The 20,261-nt window shown below is 41.2% G+C and overlaps 1 long non-coding RNA gene across 3 annotated transcripts; it reads right to left on the bottom strand.

The window, feature by feature from the left end:
* Positions 1 to 287: 287 nt before the first annotated feature.
* Positions 288 to 12,265, bottom strand: LOC108409826 (uncharacterized). 3 transcript variants are annotated; one of them, XR_001856332.3, is made up of 6 exons: positions 12,002 to 12,265; positions 11,653 to 11,900; positions 8,528 to 8,605; positions 5,576 to 5,648; positions 3,932 to 4,628; positions 291 to 3,186 (listed from the first exon to the last, which is right to left on the bottom strand). It is a non-coding gene; the product is annotated as an uncharacterized lncRNA (long non-coding RNA). The 3 variants fall into 3 exon arrangements; XR_001856333.3 differs by having other exon boundaries at positions 288 to 3,186; positions 3,932 to 4,119; positions 5,581 to 5,648; positions 11,653 to 12,265; XR_001856322.3 differs by having other exon boundaries at positions 288 to 3,186; positions 11,653 to 12,265.
* Positions 12,266 to 20,261: the final 7,996 nt, after the last annotated feature.

The following is a 20,261-nucleotide window of genomic DNA, read 5'->3' on the forward strand; positions in this document are numbered from 1 at the left end:
TCATCAAATGAAAATAATCTCAGAACTGGAATGTTTATCCTCCAACCAGTCTCAGTGATAGTCAAAAGAAATAAGAAATGCCACCCTTAATTATAGCTTTTAGTCTTCCCCCTTCTTATTAACTCTAACTTTTTTACTGAGTATTTTGTCAAGCTTGTCACAGAATAGACACAGAATACTATTCAATTGGATAATGTGAAAATACTTACTTCTCTATTTATTTACCTATGGCAACTGGGAAAAAACACTGAAAAAGTAGCACTATAGAAGGAAGAATCATTTAGAAAATTAATGATTTCTTCAAAATTGCATCACTCTGCAGATACCTTTAATAGATGAGATGACACAAGAAAAACGCAATTAGGACATTAGGTACTGCAGTATGAACATGTTCTCTAGGGAGAAAAAAGATACTCTGACATGTATGGAGGACATATTTGAAGAAAACAATGTCAATCCCTCAAATCATTTGATAAACATATAGCATGAGCATTTTCCAAAGTGATCAAACTATATTTTGTTCATTCTCACTCTCATCTGGAGGAAGTAATAACATACAATTCAGACAATCATGTAACTTTAGGGAGCACCTTATGCCTAGAGAAAAATTATTTGCATTTAAGAGTTAAGCATGAAAATCAAAGTTAAAACTGTGAAAGGCAAACTTTAAAATGTTTTTATTAAGAGCATTTTATCACCTACAGTATTTTTAAATACTCAAGAACTCATTCCCTGTCAAGAATAGCATCATGACAATTCAGATATGAAAAGTGTCACTTCCAATGACTTCGTTCAAACCCAGAATTAGATGACTTGTGAAAACGAAGCAGTCTCAGCAAAAGCTGGTGTGTGGGATACTTTTCAGCCTGAAACCTTTATTAACTAACACCTCCACTGGACTACAATAAAACCATAATTATACAGAACCTTTGTAAGAACCATTCTGAACAGGCAATTTTCCCAAATCACTGAAGATCCACTCTTCAAGTACCAAAACCCTTTTAAAAACCCTTACCCTGTAGGCTAGAAATCTTTCTAAAACACCTCCTTGACTACTTAAGTAAAAGGTCTCATTATAAAAACAGTGATGCCCTCAAGATCTAAGGCATGCAAGACAGTTTGTTCATAACTAAAAGACCCAGATTACTTGCCTTCTTTCCTTTTCTTTCTTCCTTCCTTCCTTCATTTTTTATTTAGTCTTTTTCTTTCTCATTTTTTTTTTTTGTCTCTTCCTCTACAGTTGTTCCGGTCCCTGTTACTTTCAATTATTGTCATATACCACCCCATACCTTCTCCCTTTCTGAATCATTGTTCCCCATCTGCTGTGGCCTTGGAACTCAGAATATGTAAAAGAAAGATCAAGTAGTTCTTAATGAGAACCTACCCTCTGGTTAAAATATATGTGGTCTTTGTCACATTTATTCTGGCTTCTTGCAGACTTTTCCTGGATTCCAGCTAGGTCACAAATATAGGGGAGGTTATGAGAGCAAACGCTGGCTTCTGAGGGGTTAATATAGGATGATAATTGAAAGTCATAATGATTTCTCTGAGGTGTCCACTGAATTGTTATACACAAAATAATATATCTTGAAAATGATTTGGGTTTAAAGTATTTAATAAATTATAATCCTTTGAAACATGATGGTTCACATCTGGAATTTATGGCAATATTCTGATGGACTTCAGATGAACCAGAAACTGCCATTCCCAGATACACACAAGGGCCTGTCATGCCTTCCTGTTACTAGCCCAAGCTCACCCTGGAGTGAGGAGGGATAGAGACCAAAGTCTTTAAAAAACCCACCTTGCAAGAGTCAAGGCTGTGTTTTGGCAATGACCTGGCTCCTGCTCACTTCCTCCAGCTGGCCATGCCACAAGTTCATTCCCCTTACTCTCTGGGGTTCTGCCAGCGCAGGCTGCTCAGGACTGCTTTCAGTTCCTTGAACCCTCGAGGCTTACTTCCCCCAGAGGGCCTCTGCCCGGGAGTTCCCACTGCCTGGAATGTTCTTCCTCCCCACGCCTGGTAACCACTGCCTAGTTTCCTCCTACTCAGCTTAATCATACTTCCTTAGGAAGGCCTGGCCTTACTGACAGGTCAGCTCTGCCTATTACATGTTCTAATAGTTACATGTACTTTTAGAAGCCCTTATCAGAGTTGTAATTTTTCACTTAGTTGTGTGTAGGCTAGGTTACCCAGAAAATAGGTGCTCAATAAATATTTGTTCACACCATGGAAGGGAGGGAGCAAGGACACTTCAGACAGACTGGCCTCCTCATTGTGGTTAACATTAAGGCTTGCCAGGAGAGCAATTTCCAACAGCTTACCTTCACTTGATTGCTTCTAAGGCCCATGGGTCTCTCCTTTCCTTTCAAGAAAAGAATAAAGTCTACTCAATGAACATTCAGTAGTGTGGCATCAAGTATTACCTCTAGGTTCTGGAAATCATTGTATTATTTCAAGCAAAGAAATAAAGTCTTCCCAAATTTCAAAAACTTTGCCCACTGTCATACATGCTGCCTGTAACATTTGCCTTTTTTTTCCCCTGACTTTCATTTCAAGTGTCTCTGAAGTTTTGGCAATTTCTAGTCTTCTAGTTACCATGGAAACAGGAAACAATGATCTCTCAGAGATTAAGAGGGAAAAATAGCCATTCATTGGTGTTCTAAAATTTTCTTCCTTTGATAGTATTTGTGAACTGAGAGAATGTTGATTTGGAGGCAGTGCTGCTGTGTCATCAACAAATATTTATTTTATACCTATAACGTGCCAAGTATTGTTCTTCCCAGGAATGCTCTATCTCCAAACTGCACTAAAGATAAACATGCCCTCTCCCGGCTGGGGACTCACAGGTTTATCCTGAAGTCAAGTTCAAGTGGTTGATCATGAACTATTAACTGAGAATCTTTACCTCTTCCCTCTAGTCACCAGCATAATGCTTCAGATATTTTATACAACTCTTCCTGGCACACTGGAAATTTGTTTTGCAAAAACCATACTACACATGTTGTCAATTTTAATTTTTCTTTTTCTCTTTCACAGATAAAAATTTCTTAACTTCCTGAGCAAGAAATAAACATTTGATGTTGCTTCCTTTTTTGTTGTTGTTGTTCCATAGTCTTGATAGTTGATAGTTGCTCATACCCATAGGAAACTTGACTAATAATAACTGCAGAACTTGAAAAAATCTGAAAAAGGAAGAAAATGGTTTGTCTCTTCAATAGGAAGATGTCCACAGTTTAATATCCTCTCAGAGTGGCTTAATTTCTCTCAGGAACTTTAAACCTATGTGCATACATATGGTTATGTAAGACTTGGTTTTTAACATATTACATAATATCCTATATTGTAATTTTCCACACCTCCTGTCACCAGAAAGTTTCCATGTTCCCGGAAGGACAGATATGAAAGATTCTGATGTCAACTCCTAGTTTATTTCTGTGTAAAAGTTCAGCCTGCTGCCTCACCTCTCCATCTAAGGCATCATCTTCCCAAAGAGAAGCCATTTGATGGATAACTAACTCCCCACTGCACTTCCCCACCCCACCCCAACTACTTTTTCTTGTCTGTAATTGTCTGTAATATTTAAAAATATCCAGAGGAGGCTTCTACCTTTAAAAATGTGTGTGAGCAAGGCCGTGTCTCCAGACTAAAGATGTTCCTCTCAGTTTACAATTCAACCATTAGAGACTTAATTATTTTGGACCTTCATGCGCCCCCTTTGTAAACTTATTAATATCCCCTGAAGTGCTAAACTTGAAGTCATTATCAATTTATAATCCCAAGGAGTTAGTAAACTAACTGAGTGCTAACCCCTCTGCCACTACCATGGCAAATGAAATACGGGACAGGCCTTACAGGGCTAATAGGGAGAGGGTCACTGGGGTGCACCGGGAGGGGGCTGAATGACCTTCACTAATTTCATAATGTTACCTTGGGTTTCACACTCTCCAGTTCATGGCTCTCTTTGAAGTTTTCTTTCTCTTTTTCTTTCCCATCTTTTTTGTTTTCTTCTTCCCACCATTGCTCCTTATGCCTAGGTTTATGGGTGTGTGTGCACTATATCTGTGCGTGCAGATCTCTATATATATGCACAGGTCTTTGTCATGACACCAACTTGTCTAGCAATATAGCATAAAAAATTAATTCAGATTACTTGTCAGATGATTTAGGTATTTTCAGCTTCATTAAGAGCTAATCACCACACAATGGACTACTCAGCCAGGGTTTAAAATATGCCTTCAAGGTGGCAAGACTAACTGGAATGATCATGCAAGGGGACTTCAAGAGGGTATCATATACACATAGCTATTATGTCTTTGTGGGAACATGTATTTGCCTATGAATTGCCTGTGCATGTTTCTGGCAGGTCCCCTATTTTATTCTCCGTTCGCTGCTCCAGCCTCTGCCGAGTCTGACTACAGATGCCCAGATGAAGCCTCCCAGACAGGAGAGAGCTCATTAAGTCTAGCAGCATCTGGAGAAGCATGTCCCAACGGGGCAGACAGGCCAAATGCCCCTCAACAGGGTTTCAGAGTCCGGCTGGGAGGTAATAGATGTGGAGCTTGGAAAGGTGCCACTGGTGACACTGCCAGGTATCTTGCCTTCCTCAGAAAATGCTTCTCTTGCCCTGAAGAACAAATTAGCATCAGAGACAGAAGTGTGACCCTGGAGACAAAGTTTTATGTGGACCCTCTCCAACTACTGAAAATATTCCGGTGGGCATAGAGGTTCAGTTGGTGTGGGGATTTAGTTGTAGTAGAAGATCCTTCTCCTCTGGCCACACAAAGTGCTCTCTGGACAGGACTAGTGCCTTTTGCCCTCAATGGGCACCATTTTCATGGCTGGTTGGATTTGTCAGGGGTTTTTCTCTTAACTTTTGTTAATGACCATTGTCACATGTTGCTAAGGTTGCAGGAGAAAGGTTTCAATTGATTGACTGAGCAACTGTATTCAGTAACCAATCCAAGTGCTGCGCCTCTGTGAGGGGACTCAACAGACTAGGACAGTATCAAGCACAGGCAGACACATTCTGGGTACTAATAAGGTGTCTGGGAAAATGTAATTAGAGTGTGTAGGAATCCCATGCCCATCTCCAGCTCCAGCTATGGCCTGGTTGCTGTTCAGAATGTTATAGTCTAAGTTAAAGTCATTCCCACTGATGGGAGGATATCAAGATTTCAAAACGGGGGAGTAGCAATTGTAAGGAGGAAGTAAAACTCCTTGCTCATTGTGTTTTACAGCCTTCCTTAGCAAAACTGCTGAATTGTAATTTAAAATATTCCACCCTTTCAAATAAATTAAGTGCAGCCCTTAAAAACAGGAAATGAGAGAGGCACACACGTATTGTCAACTAAACATTCACAGACCTCATACCACAAAGCAAAGTTGAAAATCACTGAACAGTCCTGTGAGTTCACTTAAAGGATGATAGCAAGGGTCACCACCACAGGAGACATTATTCCCAGGCTGAAACCTGAATGCTAATTAACTTGAAGGGAAATTTGGATCTTGCAAGATCATAGATACTCTGAGATTCAGATAAACCTTATGGTACTAAGGAAAGTTAGAACATACTTAACCGTAGCAATAGTGAACACCTCCCTTCAGAAAACGTAACTGCCAGTCAGCCAGATGTTCCTGCAGAACTCTGGTAATACAGCAAAAGCAAACAGAATTATCTTGCGTAAGAAGAGTTGAGTTGAGCTTCTGTACAGTTCTGATTTCCCATTGAGTTATCAGTACAATCACCAAAGGTTAGCATTTTTATTGTCAGTTTTTATTCAATCACAAGAAAAGTTTGTTTGGTCTTCTTCCTTGCAAAGCTCCTCCCTTTGTTCTTAGACCTGTTCCTTAGAAAGATGGAGCTGCTGACCAAGAGTGCTAGTGCAAGAAAGGGAGGGAAAAGAGGAGGGAGGGAGGGAGGGACAAAGGAAGGAAGATAAGAAGGAAAGGGAGAGAGAAGCAGGAAGGAAGGAAGGAAGGAAAGGAGGGAGGGAGGGAGGGAGGGGAGGAGGAAAGAAGACACTCAGTGTGTGTTCCCCATGGGCTCCCTCCCCTATTACCCATTTCTCTATCCAACCCAGACTCTTCTGCTCATAAAGGACCACACAGCCAAGCCAAATTGCTGGAACTTATTTTCAGGCTGGAACAGTGCTTCAGGGATCTGCATTTTACTTTTATATACATTTTGAAGCAGCACAGAATGAGAAAAAAGAATAAAAGATTCCAAGGCTGAGTTTTGGACAATTTCACCTCCCACCTCCATTGGTATAAAGAATATTGCATGAGGAGTAAATGATCTTGAGGAGAGTTGGCAGCAGGACTGCCTTAAAACTTGCACAGAAAGGATAGCTTGACAACCCACCCTAATTTTCACAACCCAGCAAATTCAAGGACCTACCCTAACTCCCAGCTGCAGGCCAGAGGGACCCACCCACCTAACTCAGACTTGCCCAAGATCCTTGAGTGCCTTAATTGAGATGCTATAGTAGCAGGAATCACACTTCCAAAGGGCAAGAAACTTGGAGAGTATTTTTGGTTAATTTTGCAGTTGCATGTGACACTAAATGCAGATATCTGTGCTGCTAGCAACATGTTAGGAAGTGACTTAACCCACTTGCTTAGCCAGGCACAATTTATCATGTGGCTCTGTGACTTTAACCCCATTCGTTTCTCTCTTCTGATTACTTCAGTCATGTTTGTGTGTTAATTATTTAGGGCAAATATTTCAGAGGCCCTGAAGTCCTACTTGATTTTTCTCACTCAGAACCTAGCCTTCTCTCCTCCTGACTGTATCTGCTCTCTTCAGAAACAGATCCAGAAGGATCTGCCAGAAAAGCTTACCACCCCGTCTAACCTCCACACTCCTAATGAGGTAAGGACTCATTATTAGCCTACATCCTTTGGCCTGGAAGGCACACCTACATAGTCACTGGTGATTATTCCCCGAAGCTAGAACTCCCAGAGCTTTGCAAATTAGTGCACTCTCTCCATAAGTCATATTTCAGACTAACTTCTGATGAGAATCATACCAAAATAGCAGGCTAGAGTAGATTATAAAAACCTACTGAATCAATGAAAAACTAAAATTCGACTGCCAATTTCAACCCACAATCAAACAGTAATGATCATCCATGGAAGTTTCACCCCATTGCTTTCCTGAATCACAGATTCTAATAAAGGAGAAAATTTTTAATGGTAACAAGTAGTAAACTGAAGAAGCAAAAGGCTCAAGATTATCCACAACTAAATTAGCAATTGCAGAACATAAATGATCATAGGAAAAGATGGAATCAGAGAGGAAAAGATACTCAAAGGAGTTTGCATGGAAGTTTGAAAGACTACATTCAGCCTGCACCTTCAAGAAAATATCGAGGAGAAAGTAGGCCAGGACAACATTGAAGTTAGGGTGAAAAAGACGTGAGTTTAGTTTTCAAAATGTCATGTTGTATTGAGTGTCCCTTTGGTCCAAATGAGAAACAAAGGGAGAGATCAAACAGCTTCACTGACAACAGAGCAGTTGGCAAAGAGTCTGGGGTAAAATCTTGGGAAAAGTTTCAGTGTGCCACCTAAGAACAGGATGGAAGAATCTCACTACATCTCTTCAGCTGGCCTCTATTTTTCCAAGTCCTACTTTTCTTGTTGCCAATATTATTCCCCTTTTCAATCTGCTCTTAATTTTGCCCCATGCTATCCCTGACACCAGGGTCTCTCTATAAATTTCTTTCTTTTGGTTTTATTTTTAAAACCTTTCTGGGGAAATTTTTCATTCATTTATGCCACACATTCAAACCATTTAAAATATAATTTCTCAGTAACATGTGATTAATTTATAAAAACCCATTCATGATGCTCATAAGCAGAAGGGCTGACTTGATATTATAACAAGACCACGACCAGGTGGTTTTATTGGGGGTTATTCTTTCCACCAATAAAATAGAAGCCTTTTGATTATAAGCAAAATGAAAAGAGAGGTCTAGAATTTGCTTCCTTCTCTGTAAGGCTCTTGAGAGTGACTATTTACAGATAACTAGGTTTTCCTCAGTTGTTTCCAATATGTGTGCGAATGGATATTGCTTTAGACAAACACATCTCTTACAATGAATCCAGTGAAGCTTTGAGTTTTTGTGAGATTACAATAGATTTTGGGGAAACCATTTATTAAGATCATTGTGCTTTGTTTAGATCATTGAAGCAATAACCATGTAAGAAAAAAACTGATAAATCAGAATTCATTAAAATAAAAACTTCTCATCAAAAGAGACCATTAAGAAAATGAATAGGCAAGCTATGGACTGGAAAAACTGTGAAACATAAACTCAATAGAAGACTGATGTCCAGATGTATAAAGAAGTCTTACTCAATAATAAAGACCAAAAAAAATAGGCTATTGAACAGGCAGAAGACTGAACAGACCCTTCACAAAAGAAAACATATGAGTGGCAAATAAAAAGCACATGACAATGTGTTCAATGTCCTTAGTCATCAGGAAATTGCAAATGAGCTCACAATGAGCTACATACTCACCAGGATGGTTTAAAGTAAAAAGACTGACAAGACTAAATATCAGCAAAGATGTGGAGCAACTGGAACTTTCATACATTGCTGGTGGGAATATAAAATGGTACATCCACTTTAGAAAAAGAATTGCAGTTTTTTTAAAAACTAAACACACATCTATCCTGTGATTTGGCAATTACACAAGTAGATCTTTTCCCAAGAGAAATGAAAACATATATAAAAAGACTTGTATAAGAACATTCCCAACAGCTTTATTCACAATAGCCAAAAACTGGATACATTTGTCAAAATTCAGAAAATGTATACTTCAGATTTTACATTTCATTGTATATAAATTTTACATCAAAAGAGAGTGAATATTGAGCTGAAGTTTTTAGGTAGGAATTGGTTGATGCCTATAATTTACTTTCAAAGGCATGAAAAAGATAAGATGGATTAATGGAGTTAGATCTGTATATATTCAATAAAGCAACAGTAAAATGTTAATGGTAGAGTCTACAAGTAGATGGTGGGTATATGAGTTTTCAATGTGCTGCCTGACCCGTGGTCCCTCTTAATTGTTAGATCTGAATGCTCCATCTTCTAATATTTCTATGAGATTATAAATAGGCAAGATGATGGCTTGGCTTTGGAAGAATCTCATATCTGACTTCTTTTTCTTTTCAAATCTTGTCTCTTGTACCTTTTTATTTTAGCAGACAAAAGAAGCCGGGAAATGGTTATTATGAGAGGAAGGGAGGGGGAGAGACCTGTGACCCTAAGAAAACAAACACCAAAAAACTCCTACTGTAAAATATTGAATATCAAGAGCAGGCATGCACTCCAGGCATGTAGAATCAAGAAATTAATGAAAACACCAAGACTGCATCCTCAGAACCACTGAGGAATGATAATTACAGACAGTATTTCTGGAGCAGATACATAACCTTGATTCCCAGGATACCCCCTAAAGCACTCTAATCATATGCTATTTGTGGAAGGTTTTTCCACCTTTAATAACAGAGAAATAATGTTAGAAGGAAAGAAATCCTTTATTTAGCCACTGGGGTGTCATTATTGAGCCCCAGATGAAGGCCCCCTTAAAAGCATCCATATGGTAAAGGAACATGTTTCCCCACAAAATCAAAACTGAGTACATCTGAGACTTCTGAACATCTTTTCCCTTGGATCTTAAAATGGATTTGTGCATATTTGTGAAAAAAAATTTTATGATGTGCTATCTTCCAAAGTCAATGGTTATTTATAATTCATAAAAGACCTGAGCACAGGAAAATTCTTCCCTTTTATTAGCCCTGTAAAGTTAGACCAGCTGATCTTTTAGTACATATTACAGACATCAAATTCTCCATATGGTTGAAGTTTTTCTCCTAGAACTAAATGCAAAGAGGCAATGCTACTGAAGCTGTTGTTCAAAAGCTAGTGGGATACAAATCTCTTTTGATTAAATGTTAAATAAACAAAAAATATCGCTCTCAGAGCTAGTCTTTAAAGACACAAAAGGGATAATACTTGGAATGCCAAACATGCTTTTGAAATCTTGCACAGCCTTTGTAAAAGACAACGGCGTATTTTTTTTTGAGAGGGCATCTCTCATATTTATTGATCATATGGTTGTTAACAACAATAAAATTTTGTATAAGGGACTCAATGCACAATCATTAATCAACCCCAAGCCTAATTCTCAACAGTCTCCAATCTTCTGAAGCATAACGAACAAGTTCTTACATGGTGAACAAGTTCTTACATAGTGAGTAAGTTCTTACATGGTGAACAGTGCAAGGGGCAGTCATCACAGAAACTTTCGGTTTTGATCACGCATCATGAACTATAAACAATCAGGTCAAATATGATTATTCATTTGATTTTTATACTTGAGTTATATGTGAATCCCACATTTCTCCCTTATTGTTATTATTATTATTATTATTATTATTTTTAATAAAATGCTGAAGTGGTAGGTAGATGCAAGATAAAGGTAGAAAACATAGTTTAGTGGACAACAGCATATCTTTTAATGGATTTTCTTTTCTGTTTCCAATGTTTAACCATCATCTTCAGACACAGTTGCCACATCATTTCCTCTCAACTGCTGCTGGCTGCTTGTGAGTCATAGCACAGGTTCATGAACAGAAGTGACTTGAGTCAGGGAACATGGGCCCTAGGACCCATCACAGGGAGCCCTGGTGCCAGCGGCTCCCACCCAGCTGCACCTGTGCACTCCCATCGTGACATCACAGTAATACTTTCCTTACAAGAATCCAGCTTTCTTCACTCACCCTACCAGGGTCACGTCCTCCTTGATTGCTGGCATGCCATAGACACACCTGAGATAATTTCACAGAATTCTTAGAGATCTAAGTTCAATCTGAAAGTAACACAAAGTTTTGCTTTCTTTGAAGTTTTCTGCCTTCTAATATTCCAGATGAGACTTTTGAGCTCTATTATAGAGATAGAAATTTTCTGTATCCTGACTTTTGAGTATCTTGATTCAAAGTGCAGTCTGCAAGCTGCCAAACACAAAAACCCACCTCACTTATAGAACAGCGTCCTTGGGCAGAAAGGATCACCTCACCTTGTAGAACAAGGGATAAACAATTCAAATGCTTTTTATACAAGTGTTTCACCATCTTGTACTCCCTGACTCAGAAGATAAGAATGAGGAGATCTCAGCCTCTTGACGACATGTCAGCTGCACAGTGTAGTACCAGCAGGGAATGGAAAAGGCAATATTTATTCTGAGGGCCCTAACAACATCATCATTAAGTCATTCGTCCACTCCTAAGTAGTTTGCATTTTACACGATCCAGAAAGTCAGAGGCCCTGAGCTGTAATTTGAGGCATCTTTTTCCCATTCCACCCTCACTCTTATTCAACATATCTAAGCACTCTTTGGAAAAAGCTAGATAGATGAAAAAACCAAATATGCAATATGCTATCATATTAGTTTTAGTTTAACACTTTCAGAATGTATTTCCCTATGGCATAAATGAAATCTTGCAAGTCCTTCCTCCTGCCCACCCACCACCCAGAACATTAAACCCTCACGTAACAAACATGTTCATCAGTTACCTGCTGTGCCATATCCCTCCCCCTCCATCTATCTATGCCACAGACATTCCTTGAGTACTTACCACATGCCAGGTCCTACTGTGGAGATGCAGACATGAACAATTATAATCCTTGGCCTTCAGGAGCTTACAGTCATGAAGAAGATGCTCTCACCTGTGTCTCTTAAATCTTCATTGAACAGTTTCCTTTTTGCTGTTACTTCTTCAGGGCAAGAAAACAGGAGATCTTGCTTTGCCTAGACAATGCCCCTCGGTTCATGAACTTCATGTGTCCCATTTTATTTGCCTGCTACTCACCTGTCCACCGAAACCTGATATATAGTCAATTATGAGAAAAACTAATATTTACTGTAGTGGGAGCAAATGTCAGGACATAGCTTGGACAAGACACAGAATAGGGTCAAATACTCACTTTTCACTACTCATATTTAAACAGCCACTGCCAAGTGCAATGTATTTGATTTTCTGTCCCCTTTCTAGGCTACAAACCCCTCCTCTAGAAGTAGGCAGTTGGGGTTACAGCTCATCTGGCTAATTTGCCCCAATCCACCCTTCAGACAAAAATCACCTTTCTGATCTCTGGAGAAAAGCTATAGGACCCTTTCTTTTGGGGAGGCCCTATGTATAGCTTCCTCATCAACTTCCACTGAGCTGCGTCCTTTGAAATACTGTTGTGCTTTTTGGGGAAGCTGGAGGAGAACTGAATCAGAAAGAAACCAGGGTTGGAAGGGGACGGCAAGAAGGCACCCAAGGATTCTCTTTATGCTGCATTCAGGAGGCCTCTGACTGTGCTAGGGCTGGTTTATGGCTTTCCATAAAGAGGCCAGACAAGCTCCCTTGGCCAACACTCCTTGAAGAAGTTTCCATTCTCCAGGATGTGTGTCTGGAGAGCTCCTGGATCTGCCTGCTACAACTCAGCAAGGCTGGGTTCTGGGTATACAGATGCATTACATGTGGGTCAAGATGTGGATCCTCTCAGCCCCAGAGGCTGCAGGCCAAAGCAGGAGGCAGCTGGGCAGCTCTGGGACAGTTGGCTGATAAATCTTCTGGAGAGTTGACTGAAGACAACATGCCCTGGGTGCTGAGGGGTCAAAAAGTCTGGTCTGCCGTCGGTCCCTTGTGCTGGCACTTGGTGAGGGTGTCTTGCCAATGGATTTCAGCCCCGGACAAATTCACTATTGATTCAATGAGACCAAGGAAATGACAGTAGAATGTTCTTGGGGTGCAAGGGTTTATACCCAACTTTATGCCCACGGTGGCAGGTCAATTACTAGAATCCCATCCACTCAGAGCGAGTCTGCATGCAGCAAGCAGGTCTCTGCCTCTGGGCCTCTCTGCCCGCACAGCCTTCTCAGTCTCTGTCCTCGGATCAGCCACCCCTCCAGCCTCTGCTCTCCTGTAGCCGTGCAGCAGTTGTGCCATCCGTCACGCAGAGCACCAGGCGGAGCTCTTTATGTAGAGTCAATAGCAACGTATTGCCCACACATGTGTAGGGAGCTAGCCAACCAGGGCCAGGTGAGAATCCTGGCCACAGGAACCTTCACTTTATCCACAAGGTGACTGCCTGAGTCCTGGAGTTTTACACACAGCCCCAAATCCCCAGACTTCCAGGTCAGGTTCCCCTTCACCCTCATTCCTTCTTGCCCTGCACCAAAGGGGAGCACTTCTGCCACTCTCCTGCCCTGTGTTTATGACCTTCCCTTTGGGTCCCACTAGTCCTGGATTTCCCCAGCTTCTTTACCCTCAGTCCCCTTAGCCCTGTGGTTCCACAGAATATAATGCCAACCACTTATGTAATTTAAAGTTTTAAAACATTTAAAATAAACAGGTAAAATTAATCTTTTGCATCCAAATTTGTTTAAACAGCTTTATTGAGATATAATTCACATACCATACAATTCACCCGTTTAAAGTGTACAGTTACATTCACAGAGTTGTGCAACCAGTGTCACAGTTTTAGAATATTTTCACACTGCGTAAAAACACCCCATAGCCATCAACACCCATTTCCCATAGACCCCCATCCCCCTGCTGTAAGCAAGCACTCATGTCCTTCTGGATCTATGGATTGGCCTATCAGCCATTTCATACAAATGGAATCACACAGTGTGTAGCTTTTTGTGTCTGGCTTCTTTCACTTAGCATAATGTTTTCAAGGCTCATCCGCGGTGTGACATTTATTTTAATAAGATACTTTACTTAACCAATCTCTCCAAAATATCATTTCAGCATGTAGTCGATCTTAAAAATGATTAGTGATGGTTTTGTATTTTTTTTTCATACTTGAGTCGTTGAGACAGCCCATCTCAGTCAGTCTGGCCCCATCGCCAGTGCTCAGTCGCCACGCTGTGTTGGACAGCACAGCCCAGGCCAGAGTCATTTCTGTTGCCCACGGAGAGCAACAGCTGTCTCCATTCGCCGCCACACGCCTGCGCACCCTGTGCCCGGTCAGCACCCCCACCACGTGCCACAGGGGGCTTTAGGATTTTCAAGCGAGAACTGTGTTGTGCTGCGAAATTCCCCCTTCTCATACCTTTTGGAGAGCCACGAGGTCATGCTCGTGCCGGGCGGACCCTGAGCTCAGAGCCCGCGCACAGATTACCGGCGCACACTGTGCCGCTCGCTGCTCTTTCCAAGGCACCACGGTTGGATGGTGTGTTTTGCTAACGTGAAACTCTCTGCTTCAAAAAACTTGACAAAACTTAACCAAAGAAGCTTTTATCTTACTTTCTAAAAACAAATCTGTCATTTCTTAATTTTCTCCCTGGTACATTTTCCAGCCATTGTTTTGCTAATAATAGCTCTAAGCACACAAATAAAACTCACTGGTAGTGGGAGATTTGGGAAATTGCTGCATGCTTCCTGACAGCTTTATCCTGCTCCTGTCAGCCATTTCCCCCAAGAAAATGGACGTTTAATCAGTGCGAGGTTGCATCTTACTAGTCTAACTCATTAGCTATCACCTCCTTCCAGGCTCAAGAGAAGATAGAAACCTGCCTAGCTGCCAAGGACCACCCAGACTGCGGGGATTTCTTGAAGCAGCAACTTTATGAACTAAGCACATTACTCGTCTTAGGGTGCCTATGTCCATATGATAATGTGTAAGTTACTTCTAACCGTTTGTGATTCTTAAAACTGGCACATGGAAATGTTTGGGAAGTCACTTTATGAAGGAAAAGTTTACAAAATTGAGGTTATTTATTCCACCAGCAAGTTTAATATGTGGTAATTTAATGGAGATGTAAGAACAGCATTATCAACACCTTTCCTGTTTCTCCTCAGAACAGGAAGAAGGAGAGAATGAACTAAAGTTGCTGGAGAACGAATTTAAGGTTGACTTTAGGAAGAACTTCCTATTGATAACATTGAAGTACTGGAGGAGCTCACAGAAAGAGCTTTAGGGGTCTGGTCTACATTCAGCCCACGAACATTTACTGAGCACCCTCTGGGGATTTCCTGGCTTGTATCTAATTCTGTCCCAGAGCTAAATTAGGAAGACTTCACCCACATACTTTTCTGGAATCTGGTTTTCCTACTTAAAGCATTGTTATTTCTTTTTTTCCCCCAATTGTTATCTTATTCTCAGTCACCTATGAAGGTTCACAGAGCCCACAGTCCTGGAAACTATCCCAAAAACTATTAAAAATGAGGAATTATTCTAAAAGCAGAAATACAACCCACTACACCAATCGAATAGCCATTGATAAGGTAATAGCACTGAGAAAAGCAGGCAACAGTGGCCATCAGCTCGGAGGCTTGGGGACTTGCTGTAAGCCCGTTGACATTATCCGTCTCCTTTGAATCAGCGGACACTCTCTTTCTACAGAAAATGGCAGCACCATTACTGTTCTAGGGTTCCCTGTATCAGGCCTCCCCCAACAACTGCCTTGCTGCCTACCCAGAGCAGTTAAAACACTCAGTGCCCCAGCGAACATCATAAAATTTCCCATACTCAGCGATGCTCTGCTCAACGAATCACAGAGAACCAAATCGTGTGAGCCCTGGGTGTGGAACACCGACTCAGTGATCTCCCCTGGGAATCTACTCTCCAGCTGTAATCAATTTAGGCTTCATGCAGTGGGGGCACCTGGCCTTTCTCAGGGATGCATGCTTAATTCCACACAACTCTGAAATTACTTCAGGTGCTCACATGGCAATCTGGTGTGATTCAGGCAACCACGGCTGCTGTCCTTTTAAGACCGAAACATCTTAGTAGTCCCCCTTTTTTCCCCCTTTTCTTCTTGCTCATTTCCAAATGGAAGGAATTCTGATGAGGTAATGGGGTGGGGGAGAGAAGACATTTTGCTCCTGCTAGCTAGTCCGTGTTATGATTGAACGGGTTATTTGCATCTAGTCTCTATTTGTTAATACCAGTAGGCTATGTTTGCATAACTAGATGGGATTATGAAAAGACTTCCGTTTAGAATAGTTAACTCACATCTAAAAGAAAGGAAAGGAAAAGAAATACAAGCTCTAAGCTAGAGACACCAGCCTTGGGAAACCTGCGTTGAAGAAAAAAAGAATTTCTTAGAATTCATCACAAAGCTTTTCTGGTTTCAATTTCCCCTCTCCTTTTGAAATAAGATCCAGTACCCACAACCCACCACCTACAGTAAAGTAGCTAGGACTTTGCAGGAAGTGGCATGGCAGACCACCCGAGAATTAGGGGTGTCTGATGTGGAAGGGAAAATTAAATAAAAATATGAAAATGATGTCAAGTAGAGGAGAATGAGTCATGGGCACTCAGGCTCCCATTTCTCTGCAGCAAAGATCCCAGTGCTAGAGTGTCAGTTAATCAACCAGCTGGGAAGGGCTGGGCTAAGGCACTTCCCAGTCCATACCTCAGCCTCCAGGCAGTGCACAACTAACCCTTTCAAAAGACTTCCAAGGCTTTAAGTTCTTGAGAAACATTCCTATTTTCTAAACTCCTCAGGGTTTCTTCTGTCAACATACTTCTCTTTTCCTTTTACTCACACACGTTTCCTTATCACTATCTGATATGTTTTGTCCCTTCCAATAAACTGTGAAAGTTCTCAAAGCCAAAACAGGTCTTGTGCTAGCTGAGTGTACCTGAACCTCCATGACAATACCTGGGACAGGGGAGTTACTTAATCCACATTGCCGGGCTTTAATTACTTACTTTTTTTATTGTCACTGTAGATCAAAGTTCTCTCTTTTAGATTGCATGATTAGAGAGGGCAGGACCTCAATGAGTGAAAAGTGCCAGTGACTTCCTGCCAGCGTCAGCCTCACGTAGTGGATGAATGAAGCAACCAAGTCTGGGGTGCAATTTGAGAGGTTTTGGAAATATTCTTCCACCTACTGAAATTCTACCAAGTGATATCTTTTCACTTCAGTTTTGATTCTTGCTAAAACATAGACTCCTTTGGTAGCAGTAACATGGTAAATTATCTGAGGTTCAGAGTACGTAAAGGAGAGATACTGAGCCAAAGAGAAAGGAGAGGAGATAGCATGAAAACAGTGGGGGAGGGGGGTTGGGTGTCAGCTGGCCTCATTCACACCAAAGTCCCTTCAATACTGTGTGATGGCAGTGTTGATAGGAAGAATTATTCTTCTTCCAGAGGCACAGCCGGATTCCATATGTCTGGGCTAGAATATGAGTAAGGATGGGTGATATTAAAAGAGGACTTACTATGTGCCAGACGGTACTCTAAACACTTAACCAACTGTAACTCAGTATGGACCACAACTCTCTGAGCTTGGCCCAGCTTTACAGATGAAGAAACAGAGACACAGAGGGTCCCAAAGTTGCACAGACAGAAGGTGGTAGACCCAGGAAGAGTAAGAGTCACTGACACTTTTAAATAATTAAACCTGCTTTCCTCATCACTTTCCCACATCTACTCTGTGGTTTTCACCTCCCTCCCACCCTTGTCAAAAGATTCACCTGAGACAATCCACCTGTTAAATATGGGAAACAAATAGGCATCTAGGTAAGCAGAAACAGTGTTCCACGCCCATATGAGCCCTGCTACAAAGAAGTGTTTTCAAGCAATAGCAACCAATATGCTGTGGCTGACAACATTTAAAACAATGTTCATTGTGGTCCAATGCTTTACAAGTACCCAGGAAAATCCTCTAAATTGCAAAATGCCCATTTGGGGCATTTTTAACCCTGATGCACACATACACTATCGATGATACAGAGATGATAACCCTGGCAACCCTTACACCACTTGACAGGCGTATACAGAGCATATAGACTTCCTGAGAAGGGGACTCTGCATTTGTGTGTGTATAGGCTGTTGAGAAGATATGTATACACTTCAACATGCACAGGACTCATCCAACAACTTCTTTTCCTTAAGGAGGATGAGTTGAGAAAATTCATCTGTGCATCGGACTAGAGAAGATAGTCTCCTTATTAATTTTAGATTGGAAAAATATAATAAACATTAGAATCTGATTGCCTAATAATTAGAAGGAGACCAAGCAAAAGAACACAGCAAGAAAGCAACAGAGCAAGAAGAGGAATGGCACCATGCTTTTTTCCCATTGGCACTCATATTTGTAGTGTCTCATTAAATGGAAGGGCATGGGGTTGGGAATCGGATTGCTTTGAGGACTCCCTCACAGGACAGCTCACGGGGCACTCACGCCCCTGCCTACCTCAGACAGAGAACTCCAGGAGCAACCCTCCTTGCTCAGGAAGCCAGCGCTACAGCCAGCTGCTGCCACGCGGAACAGCCCTGTTCTCAGGATGGAGGCCACAGAGATGTGCTTAGGAGGGCAGCCCAGCTCTGACGGTCCCTTCCTGGGAATGGATCCTTCCCCGCCAACATCAGAAATCAGCAGCAGAGGCCAAATACCTAGGTTTTCACTCTGTATTCCACAACCTTCCTTGTGAGCTTCTCTCTATATTCCGCAGTATCCCAGTGTTCTACATGCTATGTGAGTTTAATACTTTTTAATGATCTTCACATAGTTCATATTAAAGAAACAGTTCTTTGAAGCAAAACTCTTAAACCTTCAAAATTGTCTTTATAATCTGGAGGCTTTAAACTGATTAATTCCTAGGATGAACTTAGCAGAGAATTTCCCACATTTATTCTTTCCTTTCATTGTCACTAGATGCCACATTTTTTGTTCTTGCGCATAGGTAGCATAGGTTCAACTAACTGAGATTTTTGGAGGCTGTAACTACCAATAAAGCATTGATAATTACCACGCTTCACTCTTGCACTGGTAAAAGACAAGTAGTAAATTTTGAACTTGGAACGAAATTTCATTTTCATGATGACCTTGGCTTACAGGTATATCTAGTGCTACAAAAATTATTGATAGATGCTTAGGATGGGCATCCCTAATTTTTTGTCATCTGTGGTTAAAATTAGAGATGTGGTATGGATTCTACACAGGCCACATTTATCTTATTATATCTAGAGTTAACAAAAGTTAGAGGGGTTCTCTTTCCTTCTGAAAGGAAAAAGGATGTTTTAGAATGACAACCCACACTTGGTTAACAAGCCCATTTTATAATGGGTTCAGATATCAACCTTCATTTTCTCCTCATTAAAGAACTGGTGGTAACCCTTAACTAATGGGACAAAGGAAACCTGATAGTTCATGCCTACTCTGGAGAACTTAAGAATATCCCATGAGATCTTATTGTTAGGTCTGTGTTGAAATGTCAGCTTCTTTCTTCAGGATTTTTAATTACTGATTTATTTCTTTATTTCTTTTTAAAAATACTGCTTTGGGAACTGAGTCCATATCAACTTATTCCTGGGGCAGCTTTGTGTCTAATATAGTTGTTGCTGAGTGACGCTGCAGCTTCTGGTAGTTCTGAGCTGCATGCTCCATTCACAACCACATTCTCCTGGTGAGATCAGAGTTGTCTCTCAGATCACTGTGGCAAGGGCAGGGGCATTTTGAAAGCCCTATCTCATCACAACAATTTCTTCTTGCTTGGAGTGTGAATGCACATGGTTCCTTCACTGGAAAAATTATGAATAAGACCATAACTATCCTTTGTTTCTCACACAAGGTATTGCTGTTTGAACACTTCATGTTCAATATCACCTTGAGCACACAAACACTCAATGGTTTGAGGAAATTCTGACATACATTGAAGAAGTACTGATGGGCCGGGTCATTCTCACCAGTACTACAGCTCAAGGGGACCCCAGATTGTGGGTGCCATACTGTAGCAAACTTGTGCAGAAAGCAGGGAAAGTATCATCCCCATGTGGATCCTAAATTAAATCCATCATACTCTCAGCTCTCACAAAATCTACAGAAGAAGGAGTAAGGGGCCTTAAAATTTATAAGTATCTTTATCCTTGGGCAAATACGGCTGCCAATGCTTATAGCCAGAACTGGATACAATCTTGTTACATCAGCAGTTGTCAGTCAACAGACCTCTTTCTTGCTGGTAAGGTGCACTGAAAGCTATGACCATACCAGGAATGACTATTAAGTGTCCAATCGCAACAGGAGACACCCGTCATCCAAACTGCTGGCCTCTTGGTAAGAAAAGGGCTATGAAAACGCAGTGCTGGCCAGATGAGGGGTACAGACAGATGAGACTGCTGATCCCTGGCAGAGTTCTGCATTACCTCCAGGGGCAAGGCAAGCTCTTGTTCTTGCAAGAACTGCTCTCTCCACTTGCAGGCAGAGGCAGGGCACACAGAGGTGCTCTGGGAGGCCAG

Source organism: Manis javanica, chromosome 1 (assembly GCF_040802235.1).
Source record: "Manis javanica isolate MJ-LG chromosome 1, MJ_LKY, whole genome shotgun sequence".
Lineage (NCBI taxonomy): Eukaryota > Metazoa > Chordata > Mammalia > Pholidota > Manidae > Manis > Manis javanica.